Genomic DNA, 19,653 nt, shown 5'->3' with positions numbered 1-19,653 from the left:
CATAGTAAACACTGGCATTGTAACCTGTTTGAATAATCAAAGTGGTGCTTTCTGTGCCTTCTTGGTTGCAAAGATTTGAACTGCTTCCTGCTGAAGGTCCACAGTCTGGGCCAGCTCATACTCTGTTGAGATGGTTGCAAGGCCGACCAGCCTCTCCAATGTCATTGTGGAGCGTAGATGTGTTTTTATTAACTTCAATTTGGAGAAGCTACATTCTCCACTGGCAACTGTTACAGGAAGTGTTAGAAGTATGTGCAGAGCAACAAACACATTTGGAAAGAGGGTGGCCATCTTATTTGTGCACATATATTCCAGAACAGCCTTTGGAGTTGATCCTGCTGAAATGTATCTTGAAAGGGCTTTCAGTTCATCACCTAAATCATTCGCATCAATATCGCACATGTCATCATGTGTCAACACTCTCTCTAGTGCCCTGCATTGCTGGTGTAGGTCTTCTTCAGGTATAGTGAGGAATTTTGGAATATCCTACAACATCCCAAATATACCGCTGTGTTCCCTGAGCTGCATGAAACGTTCTTCAACTGACTGTATTGTACAATCTAGTACCTGGTTAAAGAATTCAACTTTGAATTGTTGGTTGGGGTTTCTTATGGGATTATCCCGTGCCTCGTAATCAAAATGTCTTCTTCTTCAGTGACTCTTGTATTCTTGAATGGGTGGGAAAATAGCTTCAGTGCGAGTGTGAACTTCTGTGCACTCTTCAGAACATTTTGAAATCCCTCATCTGACCAGAAAGACTGTAGGTATGACTTTGCTTTGTCCAGTTGCCCCATTGCTCCAGATATATCAAGGTCAACACCTTCAAGTCTCTTGCTTACAACATTTATTTCAAACAGTATGTCAGGCCACAACACTAAGCCACACAGAAATTTGAAGTTATGTATGTTTCTGGTGATTCCATTTCCCTCTGCCACTGTTCTCTCACAAACAGTTCCTGTCATAGCATTATCCTCCATAATGGTAACTATGGCATCCTCTCTCTTCCCAGTTTGGTGTTTGATAGGCTTTATCACCTCCACTCGACTTTCCCATCACGTGGCATTCAGTGGTTTCAGTGTCAGAGAGGATGTTCCCAGATGTTGCTTCACAATTTGCCGTCAATGAGTTGATGCAGAGAAAAATACATAGATGCTTTGAATTACATTAAAAAATTCAGCAGCCTCACGGGAAGCTGATGCTGCATCACTGACCACCAAGTTCAATGAATGAGAACTGCATGGGACAAAAAAAGCCCAAGGGTTAACTCTCGGATCTGAGTCTGCGCTCCTCTGTTCTTTCCTCTCATGTTGGCACCATTATCGTAGCCCTGACCTCTCATGTCAGCTATCGCAATTCCCGTATCTTCCAGCTTTTTAAGAAGCACATTTGTCATACCAGCTCCTGTAGTATCATTAACGTCAATAAATTCTAGAAAATGCTCTCTGACAGTCACCATTGCAGGGACATTTTCACTAGGTTCTGTTGTTGTTACAAAATACACCATTAAAGTCATTTGTTCCGTATGGCTGAGGTCAGGTCTGCAGTCCAGAATAACAGAGTAATATCTTGCTGACTTCAGATCTGCCACAATCTTCTGTTTGACTTTTGTTGCTAGTAACTGTATGATCTCATTTTGAATTGTTTTTCCAAGGTAGTGGTGTGTGTACATTTCTTGGGTGGTGACTCTTCTTAGATGCTCCTGGAGTACAGCATCAAACTCAGCCATCAGCTCCACAATTTTAAGGAAGTTTCCATTGTTTGGCACATACAGCTGATCTGAAGTGCCACACAGTGCTAGGTCATGGGTAGCAAGCATTCTCACAATGGCAATGAGCCTTTTCAGAACATTTTGCTGGTAAAGAGACTGTTGCAATCTTCTCTTGATGCTGATCATCTATGGTGGCCTGAAGGGTTCATGTTTAGCTATTCCACCTGGAAGCAGGCAGGGCACACCCTGACTGTTCTCTAGAAGCAATGCACACATTGCTCTATCCAAGGACAAGGGCTAGATATGAACCATGAGAACTTGACTGTTGGGACAGCAACTGTGGGAGGCTTTCTTAGCCTGGGCTCAAGGCCTGAGAACCAGGATTGTAGTAGATAAAGGATGGCAAATAAGTATATTAATCAACATCATACATTCCTTTGTGTATCTTTTTGCGGTAGCAGTGTGTAATGCTTAGGGGGGAGAAATATAATAAAAGGAGAAGGTGGAAGGCGGGGGGGCAGAACAGCCCGTCTCCGCTGACCAGCCTGCTTGCTTGCATAAAGCTGTGTTCTGTCTCATCATTGAATCGCCACAACTGGCGCCCAAACGTGGGGCCCTCAGCACTCACCTCGCCCGGCAAGGGTTTCAGACGCGTCACTCATCCGCTTTGTGGATCCCGGTGAGTATTTTTCATTGTGGTAAGTATGGGAAGCTCCCTCTCTGCTTTGCAAGTGCAACACCGCAATGAACTGCAGTATTTGCTGCATAAGGCTCAGCATGACTGCCCGGCTCGAGCACTTACTCTCCTGCTACAGGAGGTGCGTGCCCAGTGCCCGTGGTATCCTGAAGCCGGAAGCCTTAAGCTAGCGGACTGGGAGCGTTTGGGCCAGACATTGCACGAAGAGCCTCGGGCGCCCATGCAGGCTTTACATGCCTGGCACCTCTGTCGCGACGCGATACTGCGTGTCACCTCGGATAGGCTCTCTTTCACGAGGCTGGTGATCTCGCCACGCCCGTCGGCTCCTGTAGCCATCCCCGTTGCAGCTCTCTCCCCTTCTACTGATGCAACCCAGCGTGTCGCTTCGGAAAGACCCTCTCCTGTACCCACAGCCCCCCCTCTCCCTGCTTTGCCCCCAGTGTCTTCATTACCACCGCCTCCCTTGCCTTCCCCACCGGAGCCAGTGTGTGATCACCCTCCGTCCGTGGGGCCCCATGCTCTGGGACCCCCCGGAGGGTCATCTGTATCTGCTCAGAAGCTTTCGCTGGTGCAACAAATGGTTCACGCAGTGAAAGCTCGATCAGATCTTACAGCAGAGGAGCTGGCTGATCTGGTCTCAGTTTGCCCGGTGACCTGGCAGAATGATGACCAGGGCAACCCCGTGGGCACCTGGACCACTTTGCCATACTCGGTGGTTAGAGAGGTAAAGAAAGCAATTCGTGAGTTTGGCCTGACTAGCACCTTTGTGCGTGGTCTCGTTGAAGGGATAGGTACTGGGTACTCCCTAATCCCTGAGGATTGGAAAACGCTGCTGTGCATGATGTTATCACCCGGTCAGTATGTTATTTGGCTTAGTGAGTATCGGCAGATGGCAGAACGCCAAGCTCAGGTACATAGAGAGCATGGTATCATTTATGAGCATTTGGCAGGGGAGGGCCCATTTGCTACTATTGAGATGCAGTCTCAACTTCATAGAATCATAGAATATCAGGGTTGGAAGGGACCTCAGGAGGTCATCTAGTCCAACCCCCTGCTTAAAGCAGGACCAATCCACAAGTTTTTGCCCCAGATCCCTAAATGGCCCCCTCAAGGATTGAACTCACAACCCTGGGTTTAGCAGGCCAATGCTCAAACCACTGAGCTATCTCCCTCAGGCCGTCTTCCCCATTATTTCCACCTGTGCCCAGCATGCTTTCAAGAAGGTCCCGGATTCAGGCAAGCCTACCAAAAGCTTTGTCAGTATCCGTCAGGGTGCCTCAGGGTCCTTTTTGGATTTTACCAACAGATTGCATGAGGCTATCCTCCGACAGGTGGATAACACTGAGGCAGCTCACGAGCTCCTGTTAAAATTGGCAGTTGAAAATGCAAACGAGGATTGCCGCCGTGCTCTCCAGGCAGCACAAGCCTCTGGAATTCTAGAGCTCTCAGACATGCTGCGGGCGTGCCAGAACATTGGCACACAAGCCCACAAGGCTGGAGTTCTGGCTGCCGCCCTGAGAAAAACTGGGAAGGAGGGGAAGCGTTGTTACCGCTGTGGTAAGGAGGGTCATTTTCAGCGGGAGTGCCGCTCATCTAAGGCACCAGCCCGACCCTCAAAGAAGTGCCCCAAGTGTGGGAAAGGTTATCATTGGGCTAATCAGTGTCGTAGCGGGTCGGGAAACCGCGCGACAGGTCCCCCCCGAACCCAGGGCCAAACGGGGGTGTTTCCCACTCAGACAACCGCTCCTCTGCCTTAAAATCCGTAGACTCTATGAGGGCGGCGACTGCTGGAAGTGCAGGGCTTGATTTGATCATGCAGGAGGACACTGACTTTCGGCTGCCAGGGGAGGTCTGTGCCATACCTACACAGGTGACGGGACCTCTCCCTGCTGGCTTTGTAGGTCTTGTTCTCCCTCGCTCACATGCTGGGAAACAGGGCTTTTTTGTCATTCCAGGGGTCATTGATGGTGATTACACTGGCATTATTAAGGTTCAGGTGTGGACTCAGCTTCCACAGTCGCTCCCGCGTGGACGGTCAATTGCACAATTGATTTTAGTCCCCTATCAGGTGCCAGCTGCCGAGGATCGAACTCGGGGCGGAGGCGGCTTTGGATCGACGTTGTCTCACTCGCCGTCTCACAGCGCGTCTTCTCCACTTGTTGCTCTGACAATGTCAGTCCGCCCCTCGAAACCTCAGTTAACACTTCTCTTAAATGATGTTCCTTTTACAGGGCTGGTGGACACTGGAGCTGACGTTACGGTGATTTGTGATCCGGAGTGGCCGGTTAGTTGGCCTACGGTTCCTTCTAAAGAATTGTGGGGGATCGGGGGTAGTAAACCCGGGCGCCACAGTTTGTCTTGGGTCACAGTCTCTAAACCGGGAGGCCGTACCCTTGCTACTATCCGCCCTTTTGTACTCCCTGTCCACCTCAATATTTGGGGCCGTGATTTACTTACAAAGTTAGACACCACCCTCGATATTAACATCTGATGGCCCAAAACCCTCCCTCACCCACTGTGCCCTCCGCATTACCCTTGGTATGGCAATCCTTAGAGCCCGTATGGATTGACCAGTGGCCCCTCCCTCTAGAAAAGCTAAAAGCATTTCATTCGCTTGTGCAGCAGCATTTGCAAGCACACCGACTGGAGAGCTCCACCAGTCCCTGGAACACCCCGGTGTTCGTTATTAAGAAAAAATCGGGTGCTTGGCAGCTGTTACATGATTTAAGGGAAATAAATAAACGCATCCAACCTATGGGCCCCTTGCAATTTGGCTTACCAAATCCAAATTTAATTCCTCAAACCGATCAACTTTGTGTGTTAGATTTAAAAGATGGTTTTTTCACCATCCCCCTTTGCCCTCAAGATCGCGAAAAATTTGCATTTACGGTGCCACAATATAATAATCAGCAACCCTCTCAAAGGTATCAGTGGAAGGTCTTGCCCCAGGGGATGCAAAATAGTCCAACCTTGTGTCAGCTTTTTGTGGATCGGGCCCTTGCCCCTTTCCGTGCCCGGTACCCTTCGCTAAAGGTCTACCATTACATGGATGACATTTTGCTAAGTGGTCCCCGGGTCACGGCACAACAGCTTGAATCTTTATCTCAGATTCTCGGCCAAAATGGCCTGTTAGTGGCACCAGAAAAAATCCAACGCTCTTATCCCTACCACTACCTCGGATATAAGGTTTTACAAACCTATGCTGCTCCGGTTCGTCCGGAATTAATTCTACCTCAACCCCTAACCCTTGTTAAATTACAACAGATTTTGGGCCATTTAAATTGGATTCGGCCCTACTTTCGTCTCCCCACTTCAATGCTGCAGCCGTTGTTTGAGCTCCTGTGTGGAGCCCGTTTACCTGGTGCAGTTATTGCCATCACTGAAAAGCATACTGCCTGCATTCGACAAATCAATGCAGCATTGAGTCAGCAGTTTGTGGACAGACTCCCTGAGGTCCGTCCCTTACGATTGGTTCTTCTTGCCACCCCTCATACGCCAACTGCGGCTCTGTTTGTACCCCGTACAGACACAGCTGTCTCTATTATAGAGTGGCTGTACCTTTCATCCACCCCTCCTCGAAATATTTATCCGTATTTAGATGCCCTATCTGATCTTGTTCGTAAAGCCCGCCACCGTGCAGTGCAACTCACTGGCACTGATTTAGTTGCCATTGTGCTCCCCTTGTCCCGTACTGAATTTGACTCTTTGTGCCACACCTCCTTGGCCTGGCAGGTTGCTCTTTGTGATTATGTGGGAGAGATTTCTTACAATCCTCCAAAAGATCCTCGGTTGGTCATTACCCAAAAGGTGCCCCTAGTTGTTCATCGTCTTAGCCGCTCTCAACCCATTGTTTCCGCTGTCACTCTTTTTACTGATGGCTCTCCCCACCGAGGTGTAGTCACTTATCAGTTGGGTGACCCCCCTCGTTGGCATTCTCGTTTTACACTGCCTCAGCGTTCTGCACAGCGTTCAGAATTGGCTGCTGTTATTTTGGCCTTTCAACTTTTTGCTGATTGTCCCTTTAATTTAATTGTGGATACCCATTATGTTTATCAGGTAATTGATCATTTACCCCTTGCCCTCATTACCCCTCAGGTTGATGCAGACCTCCTTCGCCTGTTTTTCTCTTTGCAGCATCTTCTTGCCACTCGTCATTTCCCTTACTTTGTTGCTCATATTCGCAGTCATACCCCTCTGCCTGGGCCACTCACTGAGGGCAATGCCCGCGCCGATCGCGCGTTGCGTGGTCAGGTAAATTCCCTTTTTTCTGACCCCATTGAAAGCCATGCCTTTTTTCATCAGTCTGCCTCTGTTTTGGCCCGGCAGTTTCACATTCCTGCTGATCATGCATGTTCCATTGTTCGTTCCTGCCCCCACTGTGCTGCTGCTGCTCCTACTTTTTCTTATGCCGTTAACCCCCGAGGTACCGCAGCAAATCAGCTGTGGCAAATGGATGTTACTCATGTGCCACAATTTCGCCCCTATTCGTTTTTACATGTTTCCGTTGATACTTATTCAGGCTTCCTTTGGGCAACCCCACAAAGTGGGGAAGCCACTAACAAAGTTATTCACCATTTGCTGGCCTGCTTTTCTGTTATGGGTCGCCCCTGCCAAATTAAAACAGATAATGCCCCAGCCTACTGCTCTGCAGCCCTCTCCACCTTTTGTGCCCGCTGGGACGTCCGTCTTAAACACGGAATCCCTTATAATTCCACGGGCCAAGCCATTGTTGAACGTGCCAATCGCACACTCAAAACCTTGCTAGATAAACAATTAAAACAAGGGGAGCTGCGTCTCCGAACCTTAGGAGACATTCAACAACAAATGCATATCCTCTTGTTTACTTTAAATAATTTAACACTGAATGCAGATCAACAGACCCCTGCGGATCGGCATTTTCACAAATCTGAGGTACTGGAAAGACCGTGTGTCTTTTACCGTCAGCTGCCCGATCCACAGTGGTTGGGCCCAGTACCTCTAATCACTTGGGGTCGGGGATATGCTGCTGTGTCTCTCCCTGCAGGACCGTTGTGGGTTCCGGCCCGGTGTGTGCGACCGGTACTTAAACAACATGGCATGGCACCAGGGGCTGTCGAATCCCATACCAGAGTTTCAGCTGACTTTGGAGGAGACCGCGTTGCCCCCCGAGTCGACAATGACGGGACGGAAACGGAGGAGGCGTAAAAAGAAAAGGAGTACTTGTGGCATCTTAGAGACTAACCAATTTATTAGAGCATAAGCTTTCGTGAGCTACAGCTCACTTCCTCAGATGCATATCGTGGAAACTGCAGCAGGCTTTATATATACACAGAGAATATGAAACAATACCTACTCCCACCCCACTGTCCTGCTGGTAATAGCTTGTCTAAAGTGATCATCAGGTGGGCCATTTCCAGCACAAATCCAGGTTTTCTCACCCTCCACCCCCCCACACAAATTCACTCTCCTGCTGGTGATAGCCCATCCAAAGTGACAACTCTCCACACAATGTGCATGACAATCAAGTTGGGCTATTTCCTGCACAAATCCAGGTTTTCTCACATCCCCCCCACCCCCATACACACACAAACTCACTCTCCTGCTGGTAATAGCTCATCCAAACTGACCACTCTTCAAGTTTAAATCCAAGTTAAACCAGAACATCTGGGGGGGGGGGTAGGAAAAAACAAGAGGAAACAGGCTACCTTGCATAATGACTTAGCCACTCCCAGTCTCTATTTAAGCCTAAATTAATAGTATCCAATTTGCAAATGAATTCCAATTCAGCAGTTTCTCGCTGGAGTCTGGATTTGAAGTTTTTTTGTTTTAAGATAGCGACCTTCATGTCTGTGATTGCGTGACCAGAGAGATTGAAGTGTTCTCCGACTGGTTTATGAACGTTATAATTCTTGACATCTGATTTGTGTCCATTTATTCTTTTACGTAGAGACTGTCCAGTTTGACCAATGTATATGGCAGAGGGGCATTGCTGGCACATGATGGCCTATATCACATTGGTGGATACCGGGCCGTGACATGGGGAGCAGTAAAAGCATTGGTCGCCGTGGCCCAACGAAGGCTGGCAGCAGATCAACAGCCAGAGACTCCTGAGACTTTGTTTGTGGCGATTCTCGCCCAAATCACTGCTAATTCTGTGATGATTGTGTGCCTTTTGTGCCTGCTATTTCCTGTAGGGGTTGGCTCGGAAGCGCTTCCCCCGTTACGAGCCCGAATGACATATAACATATGGGAAAGATTGGCTTCAATAGCAAATGTTACCCACTTTTGTCTATCTAATTCTGTAGCAGCCGGAGATTTGTTAGGTACATGCCTTATTCCAATATGTCATGTCATCACCCTGAGGAGATGGAGAATAAGACACTGTTCTCTGCTTATGCGAATCTTTCCTCCCAGTACTCTAGCATGGCTAATTGGGGCCCGGCCAACTATACTCTGCCTTGCACGGCTATATCCCTCCACACACCGTACCCGGCCGGGGCTCACAATGTCACCTGTGCGCGTGTAGTTAACTGCACTAGTACAAAGGTGCCCTTGGGCTGTCGAAAAATTTCTCAACCCCTTTTAAATTGTTCCCATGCTGTTAATGTTTCATATAATTATGGCCATATCATCCTACCATCAGGATGGTTTTTTACTTGCGGTTCACGCACCTTTAATTATATTCCTGCAAATTTAAGTGATGGCACCCTTTGCTGTCTTAGTAGAATGACACTTATATTGCCTTTTGCTTGTCAAAACCGTAGTAAAAGAAGTGTACCCCTTTTAGATGATTGTATTGCAGATGTTGAGCTTTTTAGTCGTGCTGAGTATATTGCCTTAGCGGCCTCTATTGTTGGGGTCCCCGCGCTTGCCATGTATTCAGCCAGAACTTTAAATAACCTGGCATGCTTTGCAGCAAAGGCAATTAATACAACATCCCAGGCTATTGCCTTACTTAACACAGAACAACACGAATTAAGGGACGCAATTTTGGATAACAGAGCAGCCATTGATTTTCTGCTCCTGAAACACCATCTAGGCTGCTCCACATTTCAGCACATGTGTTGCTTTAATTTAACTGATAATAGTCGCTCCATAGAAACTAGACTGGCTGAATTGGCCAGTCTTACAACACACATACGCCAAGATCTGGGGTTTGAGGGTTTTTGGAATTGGCTTACAGGTTGGCTGCCCTCTCTAAAATGGCTGCGACAGCTTTTTGGTTATTCTGTGTTTGTAATCATTGGGCTTATTTTTTGCTGCTGCTGTGTACAATGTATTCCTTCCTTGTTAAGACTTTGTAAAATTTTGCCCTGGAAAGCTCCCCAGGTTATGTCCTTGTCTGTCTGGGAGTTAAATAGCATGACAAAACAAATTGACGGCTACCATGAGATGGCCAAATATCATTAAATAAAAAACGGGGGGATGAAGGGTTCATGTTTAGCTATTCCACCTGGAAGCAGGCGGGGCACACCCTGACTGTTCTGTAGAAGCAATGCACACATTGCTCTATCCAAGGACAAGGGCTAGATATGAACCATGAGAACTTGATTGTTGGGACAGCAACTGTGGGAGGCTTTCTTAGCCTGGGCTCAAGGCCTGAGAACCAGGATTGTAGTAGATAAAGCATGGCAAATAAGTACATTAATCAACGTCATACATTCCTTTGTGTATCTTTTTGCGGTAGCAGTGTGTAATGCTTAGGGGGGAGAAATATAATAAAAGGAGAAGGTGGAAGGCGGGGGGGCAGAACAGCCCGTCTCAGCTGACCAGCCTGCTTGCTTGCATAAAGCTGTGTTCTGTCTCATCATTGAACCGCCACAGTGGCCTTTAACCTTCATCTGATCCCAAGCTCTTTCCACCTATGGAATGCTCTCTGGTGATTTGCTGCCTTCTCATGGCATGCCAGATTTCTAGCCAGATTTTTCCAGTCCTTTGTTCCTGTAGAACCCAATGTGGCTGGAGCATTAGACTGGAAGAATTTGCAACAAAAACAGTATGCAGCATTCTGGGTTTCTGAGTACATAAGCCATGGCCTCTCCACTTTGCCACCATTGGGGATGTCACGCCAGTAATGTGTTGGATGGACACTTCTATTTTCATTGTCTTTGGGGAACATGAAGTTTTTTACTTACTGTGGCCCATGCAGTACACGGAAGTCCCTCAGGCTACTGCTCAAGTGGGTCCACAGTCCTGGATCATCTAGACTTAAGGAACTAAACTCAGCAGCAGCTGTTTCTTGGGCCTCCACCACACTCTTCTCTGATCTACACTTTTCTTCAGGAATGTGCATGGTTACATCCATTTGAGATGGAGATATGGATGCCGCAGAAGCTGCCAGGTCACCTGCACTCTGACTAACTGGAAGATCAGGCATCTCCTCACCACTCATATCCTCACTGGGGCCGGAAGACTCACTGCGAACATTTGTGTCTGTGTATCTCAGGAGAGCTCCTTCCTGCTTAGATAGAAAAGCTTCCTTTGCTTGCTTCCTTTTTCTGAATGCTGCCCCAGAGGGGCGGTTTCTTCTTTCACTCATGACTGCTGTTCTGTGCCAGCTATAGTGGCTCTCAACACTCAGTTGAAGGGGACAAATAAGCAGGCTGGTAGCAGGGCCTGAGGGAGGGAAGATATCAGCATCTTAAGGGCCTAACTGGCTCCTACTTCTTCAGTTGACGGCCTGTTCTCCTCAAGTGGGTTCAGGGAAGCAGCAGGAAACAGGCAGCTCCCTGCGAAGCTGGTGTTAATCAGTCCCGGCTCCTGGGGGGGCTAGAGAGGTACATAAGAGGCTCCTACTCCTCTCTCTCCCTGCAGCTCCTGCTGCTTTCTGTGATTCCCTCTCACCTTTTCTCCTGCCTGCCTGTTATGTCTCTTGTGCCCTCCTTCCTCCAGCACAGCTCTCCACCATCTCTCTGCATCTAGAGCAGAGAGAATACATACGCACCAGCAGCAGACACAATTTTCTACACTCTGGGTCCCAGTGGTGCGCCCCAACCCCCTACCCCCAGTCTGGCACCTGAGGCAGCTGCCTCAGTTCACCTCATGGTAAGGCCAGCCCTGACTGGACAGCATGGCCCCACCACCCGGGGGCCCCCAGCACTAGGCAGCCCCAGCTCCCTCAAATCCCAGCCCCAGGCTCTAAATGTAGCCCAACCCCGGCACACTTCCCAGAAGAAGAGCAGTCTGCTCTTCTTCGGGGGGGCCAAGGGGAAAGCGGAAAGCAGGAGGGGGCCTTGGGATGGAGCGTGGGCAGGGCCATTCTGGGCTGCTTGGGCAGGCTTAGCCTCCCCCCACCTACAATACGCGACACCCAGGCCTGTCAGCAATGTTTTTGCCAGATCAATTTAAAAACAAAGACACTTATTAAAAATACAATTATGGGAGCCACAAATATTTGCCCAAAGCAAAATTATGGAATTTGGAAAAAGTAAAGACCTATCAGGTCATATCTATCCTAGGCCCCTACCTGGCCTCCATCACCCTGGTATCTAGGCACTCCACTGCCTTAATTGTATCTATCCTCTCAGCACCCCTATGCTGTGCTATTACCCCTGCTTTACAGAAGGGACCTGGTGCACGGAGCAGCAGATTTCTGGAGGTCTTTTGGTACCTCAAGACACAGATCCCCCAGTGGGATTGGAAATTGATGGGAGTTAGGTACAGCGCCTACTCAGGCACCCGGGTGCATAGTTAGGTATCTACCAGCCTTTGGAAATCTGGTTTGAAAGTTACACAAGAAGCTTGTGAAGAAGCAGAGAACTGAAACAACATTTCACAAGTCCAAGACCAGCGCTTCAAACACGGCAGCAGCCTTCGTTCCTCTCTAACCTCCCCTCCTGATCCCCTACAGGATTGTGCCTTCCATGGCAGCTCCCCCCTCACAGTGTGTTGAGTGAATTGCCGTGGGGCAAGCTGAGCTGCTGTTGGCTGCTGCGTTCGGTGCTCTGGGGGAGGACACTGGCTATAAGTGGACTTGGCACAAATCGGTTTTATTTCTCCCCTTAGGAGGTTATTATTGGGATTATTTTATCTCTAAGCTTTTTCCCTCCAATTTTTAACTATTAATTTTTACAGTTGCAGGAAGCTCAATGGGGGTTAAGGTGCAGGTCATGGCGAGGACAGTGCTGCCAGCGGGGTTACGGGGGGCTCCCGACCAGCTGAGGGATCCAAGACCCCAGGGCACAAGGGACAGGGAAGGTGGCTGCTCTGACCCAGTGGACATCCATGGCCAGGACTGGGAGGAAGAGAAGGATGGCAGCGACCACTGGGCCACGGGAGTGGCCACCTCCTTATTCAACCTGGCATTGGCCACTGTTGGAAGACAGGATACTGGGCTAGATGGAACTTTGTGTAAGGGGACTGTTGTCCCCTTCCTAAAACTCAGTGGGGTGTTTTGGTTGGCTGGCTGCCAGAAACAAAAGAAAGGAGAAAGGTCAGCTCCTTCTCTTCCTGCTGTTCCTAGTGATCTACATTGCAACCATGGCTGGGAACATCCTCATCACTGTGCTCGTTGTGGCTGATCAGCACCTTCACACCCCCATGTACTTCTTCCTGCTTGTCTTGTCCTGCTTGGAGACCTGCTACACATCCACCATCCTGCCCAAGATGCTGGCCAGTCTCCTGACTGGGGACAAGACTAGTTTATTCAATGGGTGTCTCACACAATTATATTTCTTTTGTTCTTTGGCTGCTACAGAATGCCTTCTCCTGTCGGTGATGTCTTATGACAGATATTGAGCAAAATGCAATCCAATGCACTATGCTGTCTGTATGAGTGACAGGTCTTGCCTGCAGCTTGCAGGTGGCTCCTGGATTGGTGGATTCCTAGGTGGTAGCATAACAACATTTTCCATATCTCAGTTAACGTTCTGTGGCCCCAATGGTACTGACCATTTTTTTTTTGTTATCTCATCACATTTGTAAAACTCTCCTGCAATGACCCTCAGCAGATGGAAATGGTGGCTGTTGCACTCAGCTTGATTTTCTCACTGGTCCCATTCCTGCATATTCACCACCATCCTGAGAATCCTGTCCAGCACCAGCAGGCAAAAGGCCTTTTCCACCTGCTCTTCCCACCTCATCGTGATGAGCATTTTTTATGGAACTCTGCTGATTGTCTATATGTTCCCAACCACCGACATCCTGAGTGACTTCAAGAAAGTTCTCTGTGTCATCTACACCGTCCTGACTCCCCTGGTCAATCCTCTCATCTACAGCCTGAGAAACAAAGAGTTCCAGGAAGCCTTGAGGAAAGCCTGCAGGAAATTCATGTTTGGACCATGCTAACCAGCCAATTTCCTTTCCGTCAATTAACGTTCTTTTCATAGAGTGTATTTCATCCCCAGGCTTCATTCAAAGGAAGAGAAAAGCCAAAGGAAACCCTCTGACCTGTGCCCCAGAACACAGGACACCAGCACAGGCCTTGTATTTGCCCATTTTCAGCAATAATTCAGGGCCAGTTGTTTCCAGATACTTAGGGTCCGAGTGGGATTTTTCAAAGCCTCTGGGCACCTGACTGGCCAGATGGGGCCCTGGAGGAGAGTCAGGCAGGGGAACATGCACCTTCCCCAGGTTTGAGCGTCACTCTGTGGCCTCGGCATCTGGATGCCTGGTGTGGGGCTCCAGAGGTCACGGCCAGGGGCACCTGCGGCCCATTTACTGGAAACACTTGGGTGCCTGCAGGGTTTGCCATCAGCCAAGCTGGGTTTGTGAATCCTAGAGGGCCAGAATCACTCAGTGTGTTCGTGGCAGGAAACCAACTATCCAGAGTCCCAGTCCAGTGCCCGATTTGCTCCACCATGTCCAATTGTATTTGACAATGGGACCAAAGGGTGCAAGGTGCCCAACTCCCATTCACTGTCCATACAATTTTGGTGCCTAACATCAGCTTTTATGGGAAAATCCAGCCTGTACATTTACAGCCAAACCACTATCCTGAGAACTTTACCAGGGGATTCATCTGACAAAGTGGGAATTCACCCACAAAAGCTTATGCTCCAATACGTCTATTAGGCTATAAGGTGCCACAGGACTCTTTGCCCCTTTTACAGATCCAGACTAACACGGCTACCCCTCTGATACTTACCAGGGGATGTTTTCCACCAGTTCCTTCTCATGTTTCTCCATTTTCTCAGTGACTCTAATATCTGTGTGTCTGTCACCAAAAGCATCGTGCAATAAAAGAACTAAACTGAATCTTCTCTTTCTGCTGCCTTTCTTGTCAGACCTCCCCTTATCTGTCCCCTTTGTGGCTGGTGTGAGGAATAAATGCAACAAGGCTTGTCTACACATAGAAATTGCACCACTTAAACTACATTGGCCTATCCCTGCACTGGTTATAGAAGGGTCCCCACATGAGGGGAAGTAGGCCATTTCCAATAAAAGGGGATGGGGGAAGAGAGAAACTCAGGACACTGAAGTGAAACTTCAGAGAGTGAATGAGGGAAAACCCTTCAACCGGGGGAATTGCTCCAGCTAGGAAGAGCTGGGAGTGGCCTGCTAAGGCAGACAGGACTCAGACTGAACGGGGGGAGTTTGGGGTGTAGGCAACTGGAGGGAAGGTGTCATCTGCATTTTAGTTTTGAATGTTAAGTTAATAAATGAAACCTTAATGGGGGCTGTTGTGATTGGACTGGAAAAATCCCGTGTGGAGTTTATTTGCGGAACAAAGAAGGGAAAATGAGGTGAGTGGCTGCGTTCTGGCCTTCCCTGAGGCCTCCGGTAGTCGCCGTGAGGGGGCCACTCATCTAATCTGACTGGATGCAACTACACTGAGGTAAAACTGCTTGTATCAGGATAGTTCATTCCGAAGGGGAATAAGCTATACCAGTCCAAGGGACCTCGATATTGGGTCGCTGTGTCCGCACTAGAGGTTGTACTGGTAGAACGATTTCCAAAACAGAAGTCACACCACTAACCCGAACAGTGATCCTGGTGCAAAATCTGTGTGGAGACCTCGCGTAAGTGAGTCTCTGTGAGTCTACGTCAGCACGTTCGTGGCTTCGAAAATATCTGCGGGAACCCAAGGAACCTGTCTGTCTTCCACACTAAAATGGCGTGCAGAGAAGTGACGCTGATTTGCCAGGTCAAAAACAGCTGGCTGATGGGAAGAGGCCTGACTGAATAATTCAGTTTACATAGGTGGGGTGCGTCTACACTGCAGCCAGGGGTGTGAATGGCATCTCCTGTAGCCGCTCTAGCTGTGCTCTAGCTCGCTCACGAAAAACAGAAACCGCGGTACCAGCTGCAGGGCCGGCTGCACAAGCAAGAATGTACCCAGGGCCAAGGGGCATTGGGGGCTGCAGAGATGGGATGGGGCAGTCGTACTGTATCATGGAGACTAGGGAGAGCAGAGGGTGACGTTTGGTAAGGGCATGGCCATGGTGTACAATGGGCATTGAAAATAAAATTAGGAGGAAGCCAAGGGTAATAAGGACAATGTTTTCCGTATGCTTCCTATTGATGTCTACATGGCAGCTGATCACAGTGAATGGTAAATAGCCAGGTAATAATGATTCAACCCCTGATTTCAGTTAAAAAATATTCCTTAAATTATGGAGTCAATCAACTTGGAATTAAAAATTTAAGCCAGGGTCTGAGAAGATTCTGGTCTGTCTCTGTATCCTAACCAGTTTCAGATTAGACGCGCATCCTTCGAAGAGTTAAGCAATGGGATTTCATCCCTGTCTGCAATATTTTTTGTAGAGATTAATTTTTAAAAAACCTCTTTTTCCAAACAGTTGTGTGAGCCACGAACATGTGGGCATTATGAGCCTCAATGCTTTGGTGACACAAAATTATTCAAACTGGTGATAAATTGGATGAGACCTTACTGCATGATTAGGGAGGAAATCATGCTAAGAGAGGACTAGGAATATCAATCGTCTAGTTTACCTTACATTGAGTAATAATTGGATATCTGTGTTCTTCTGTAAATGCTGGAACACACGTTCTGATGGTTATCGTTCTCTCCAATAAACCAACAAGGGGCCTATAGTTCTGGCACAAGATTCTCTAATAAGTTCTAATGAAGAAGAATAATTTTCTGATGGAATGGTTTTAACATCAGAAAATGCCAAATTGTCAAGATCAAAATGTTCCATGGGATATTTCTACAAAATTTTGTGTAGGGAGAATAAATAATTTTATAAAATAATTCAAAATGAAATATAATATAAAAAGGAAACAGTAGAATAGAATTGAAAATAAAATAAATGACATAAAATGAATAAAATCTCAAAATAAAATTTAAAATAAGAAGTCAGAATTGGAATGAAAACAAAAATTTGAACTCATGGCATTTCCCATGAAATGAAAATTCTGGTCCTAAATAGCTCTAATAATGGAAAGATCACCCCCACATTTCTTACAAATTTCATACAGAATTTATTCGTCCCTAAGAGGGTAAATTTCCAGCCAAAGCATAATTTGCAGCTTTTTGGTTTGTGTTTGTGACCAGAAATACTGTTTCTACTCCTGGGAGCTAAACACAGGGATTTTCAAACTTTGTTCCTTTTGGTGTAAGATGCTCTCCTGGCTGGGTCTTTGTATCTAGTGAGCCCTACTGTGGAATAAGGAACCCCAGTTAAAGAGAAGGAGAGAAGCGTGTATGTAGTGCCATACCCACATCTCTGTGGATATGCCATGAGCGTCTGGAGGAAACTGGACAACAATGATCTGTAAAGACATACCTAAACCAGATATGGTTTAGACACAGCCTGCATCAGCATTTCTGGCAGGAAGGGGCAGAGAAAATGTGCTGATTTTCTCTTATTTTTGCTGTAAAAGAAATCTGGAGAGTGACTTTGACCAAGGAATGTGCATTGCTTTCCATACCCCAAATTACAGAGTTTCCATTCATCTGGCCTAGGAAAGATGTCAAATCTTTCCCTTGTGTTCTCCTTTGAGATGATGATTGATGATGATGATTTTAGTGTCTAGAAGCTCCAGCAGGGATGAAGGACCGCTTGTGTTAGGCTCTAGAAAAAACACATAGTGAGACAATCCCAGCCTCCAAAGACTTTGTAGTCTCCGGCTCTGATTGTCAAAGGAGACTAAAAGTGTTCACTGGCATTGAGTGCCCAACTCCCTTAGGCTCTATTAAAATCCAGACTAAATAGACAAGAGAGAAATTCACTGCTGTGCACAGGACCAGCACAAGGCCTTTGTTATACTTAAATCTCCCTTAAATCCTCAAATTAGAGGTTGGGTGGGACTGAAGTGATTTTCAGTTAATTTCACCCTGAGGCTGCAATGTACAAAGATGCGTAGGGGATTTGGACACCCAATTCCATTAGGCAGCTTTCAAAATTTCTGATTTCTCTTTTATGTTCTCCAGTCCTTACCAATTAGGTTGGACTTATGTGATGCATGTGAAATGGCCATCATCTTAGCCAACCCACTGAGGTTTGAAACCGAGACCCACAGAGCTAAAAAGTTTAAACTATTACAAGTTGCTCTAAAGTGCCAAGTCTGCTTAGCTATGACAGTAACCAACTCATATCCTCTGAAGATCAGGTACACACACTGACCATTGGGTTACAAAGACCTTTTGCTGGCCCTGTGAATTTTACCCTAAATCATCATCATCATCATCATCATCAGGATGTATTTAGGGGACTTGCTGCCTTTGCAAAAGCGTCCAGGTGCTTAACACCTATTAAAATTTAGGTGTCCCTAGATGATTTTGAAAATCCTACTAGGTGCCTAAATACCTTTAAAAGTTCCAAAAGGAATTATTTTGGGGCAGTTCTGTGTCGGGCTCAACGGGTAGTGATCAATGGCTCCATGTCTAGTTGGCAGCCGGTATCTAGCGGAGTGCCCCAAGGGTCGGTTCTGGGGCCGGTTTTGTTCAATATCTTCATAAATGATCTGGAGGATGGTGTGGATTGCACCCTCAGCAAGTTTGCGGATGACACTAAATTGGGAGGAGTGGTAGATACGCTGGAGGGTAAGGATAGAATACAGAGGGACCTAGACAAATTGGAGGATTGGGCCAAAAGAAATCTGATGAGGTTCAACAAGGACAAGTGCAGAGTCCTGCACTTAGGATGGAAGAATCCAAGGCACCGCTACAGACTATGGACCGAATGGCTAGGCAGCAGTTCTGCAGAAAAGGACCTAGGGGTTACAGTGGACAAGAAGCTGGATATGAGTCAACAGTGTGCCCTTGTTGCCAAGAAGGCCAAGGGCATTTTGGGGTGTATAAGAAGGGGCATTGCCAGCAGATCGAGGGACGTGATCGTTCCCCTCTATTCAACACTGGTGAGGCCTCATCTGGAGTACTGTGTCCAGTTTTGGGCCCCACACTACAAGAAGGATGTGGAGAAATTGGAGAGAGTCCAGCGAAGGGCAACAAAAATTATTAGGGGTCTGGAACACATGACTTAAGAGGAGAGGCTGAGGGAACTGGGATTGTTTAGTCTATGGAAGAGAAGAATGAGGGGGGGTTTGATAGCTGCTTTTAACTACCTGAAAGGTGGATCCAAAGAGGATGGATCTAGACTATTCTCAGTGATAGCAGATGACAGGACAAGGAGTAATGGTCTCAAGTTGCAGTGGGGGAGATTTAGGTTGGATATTAGGAAAAACTTTTTCACTACGAGGGTGGTAAAACACTGGAATTTGTTACCTAGGGAGGTGGTGGAATCCCTTTCTTTAGAGGTTTTTAAGGTCAGGCTTGACAAAGCCCTGGCTGAGATGATTTAGTTGGGATTGGTCCTGCTCTGGGCAGGGGGTTGGACTAGATGGCCTCCAGAGGTCCCTTCCAACTCTGTTATTCTATGATTCTATGTTTCTGTCCTGTGTTATGCTGGAGGTCAGACTATATGATGACAATGGTATCTGTGAAAATTCTGGCCCCTAAAATCTAAGTGATGTGAAGATGGCAAACATATAAGGTAAGAATAATGTAACAGTGAGATATTTGTGAACACATTAAAATTATACAGGTGATACTACATTTTGCTTCTATTTTATAATCTCCAATTGATTCTCATTTATTTCATTTAGCTAGATGCTCAGTAGAGGAAGAGGAAACCAAACGACCATCACCACTTTCACACTGGTAGGATCTAAGCCCTGGTCTACACTAGGACTTTAGGTCGAATTTAGCAGCATTAAATCGATGTAAACCTGCACCCGTCCACATGATGAAGCCCTTTATTTTGACTTAAAGGGCTCTTAAAATCGATTTCCTTACTCCACCCCTGACAAGTGGATTAGCGCTTAAATCGGCCTTGCCGGCTCGAATTTGGGGTACTGTGGACAC

The 19,653-nt window shown here is 47.3% G+C and overlaps 2 pseudogenes across 2 annotated transcripts in view; both read left to right on the top strand.

The window, feature by feature from the left end:
• Positions 1-13,670, top strand: part of LOC311529399 (olfactory receptor 10A7-like) — a 329,327-nt pseudogene extending 315,657 nt beyond the window's left edge. The window contains exon 3 of the transcript in view: positions 12,822-13,670. The product of the transcript in view is annotated as an olfactory receptor 10A7-like (transcript). The remainder of the gene's footprint in view (positions 1-12,821) is intronic.
• LOC311529434 (olfactory receptor 5V1-like) overlaps positions 1-19,653 on the top strand; it is a 504,463-nt pseudogene that overhangs the window by 355,204 nt on the left and 129,606 nt on the right. The gene's annotated exons all lie outside the window — the stretch shown is intronic.

Source organism: Lepidochelys olivacea, assembly GCF_965140295.1.
Source record: "Lepidochelys olivacea isolate rLepOli2 genome assembly, chromosome: 13".
Classification (NCBI taxonomy): domain Eukaryota; kingdom Metazoa; phylum Chordata; order Testudines; family Cheloniidae; genus Lepidochelys; species Lepidochelys olivacea.
The sequence above is the reverse complement of the archived record's forward strand: the minus strand, read 5'-3'. Positions and strand labels throughout refer to the sequence as shown.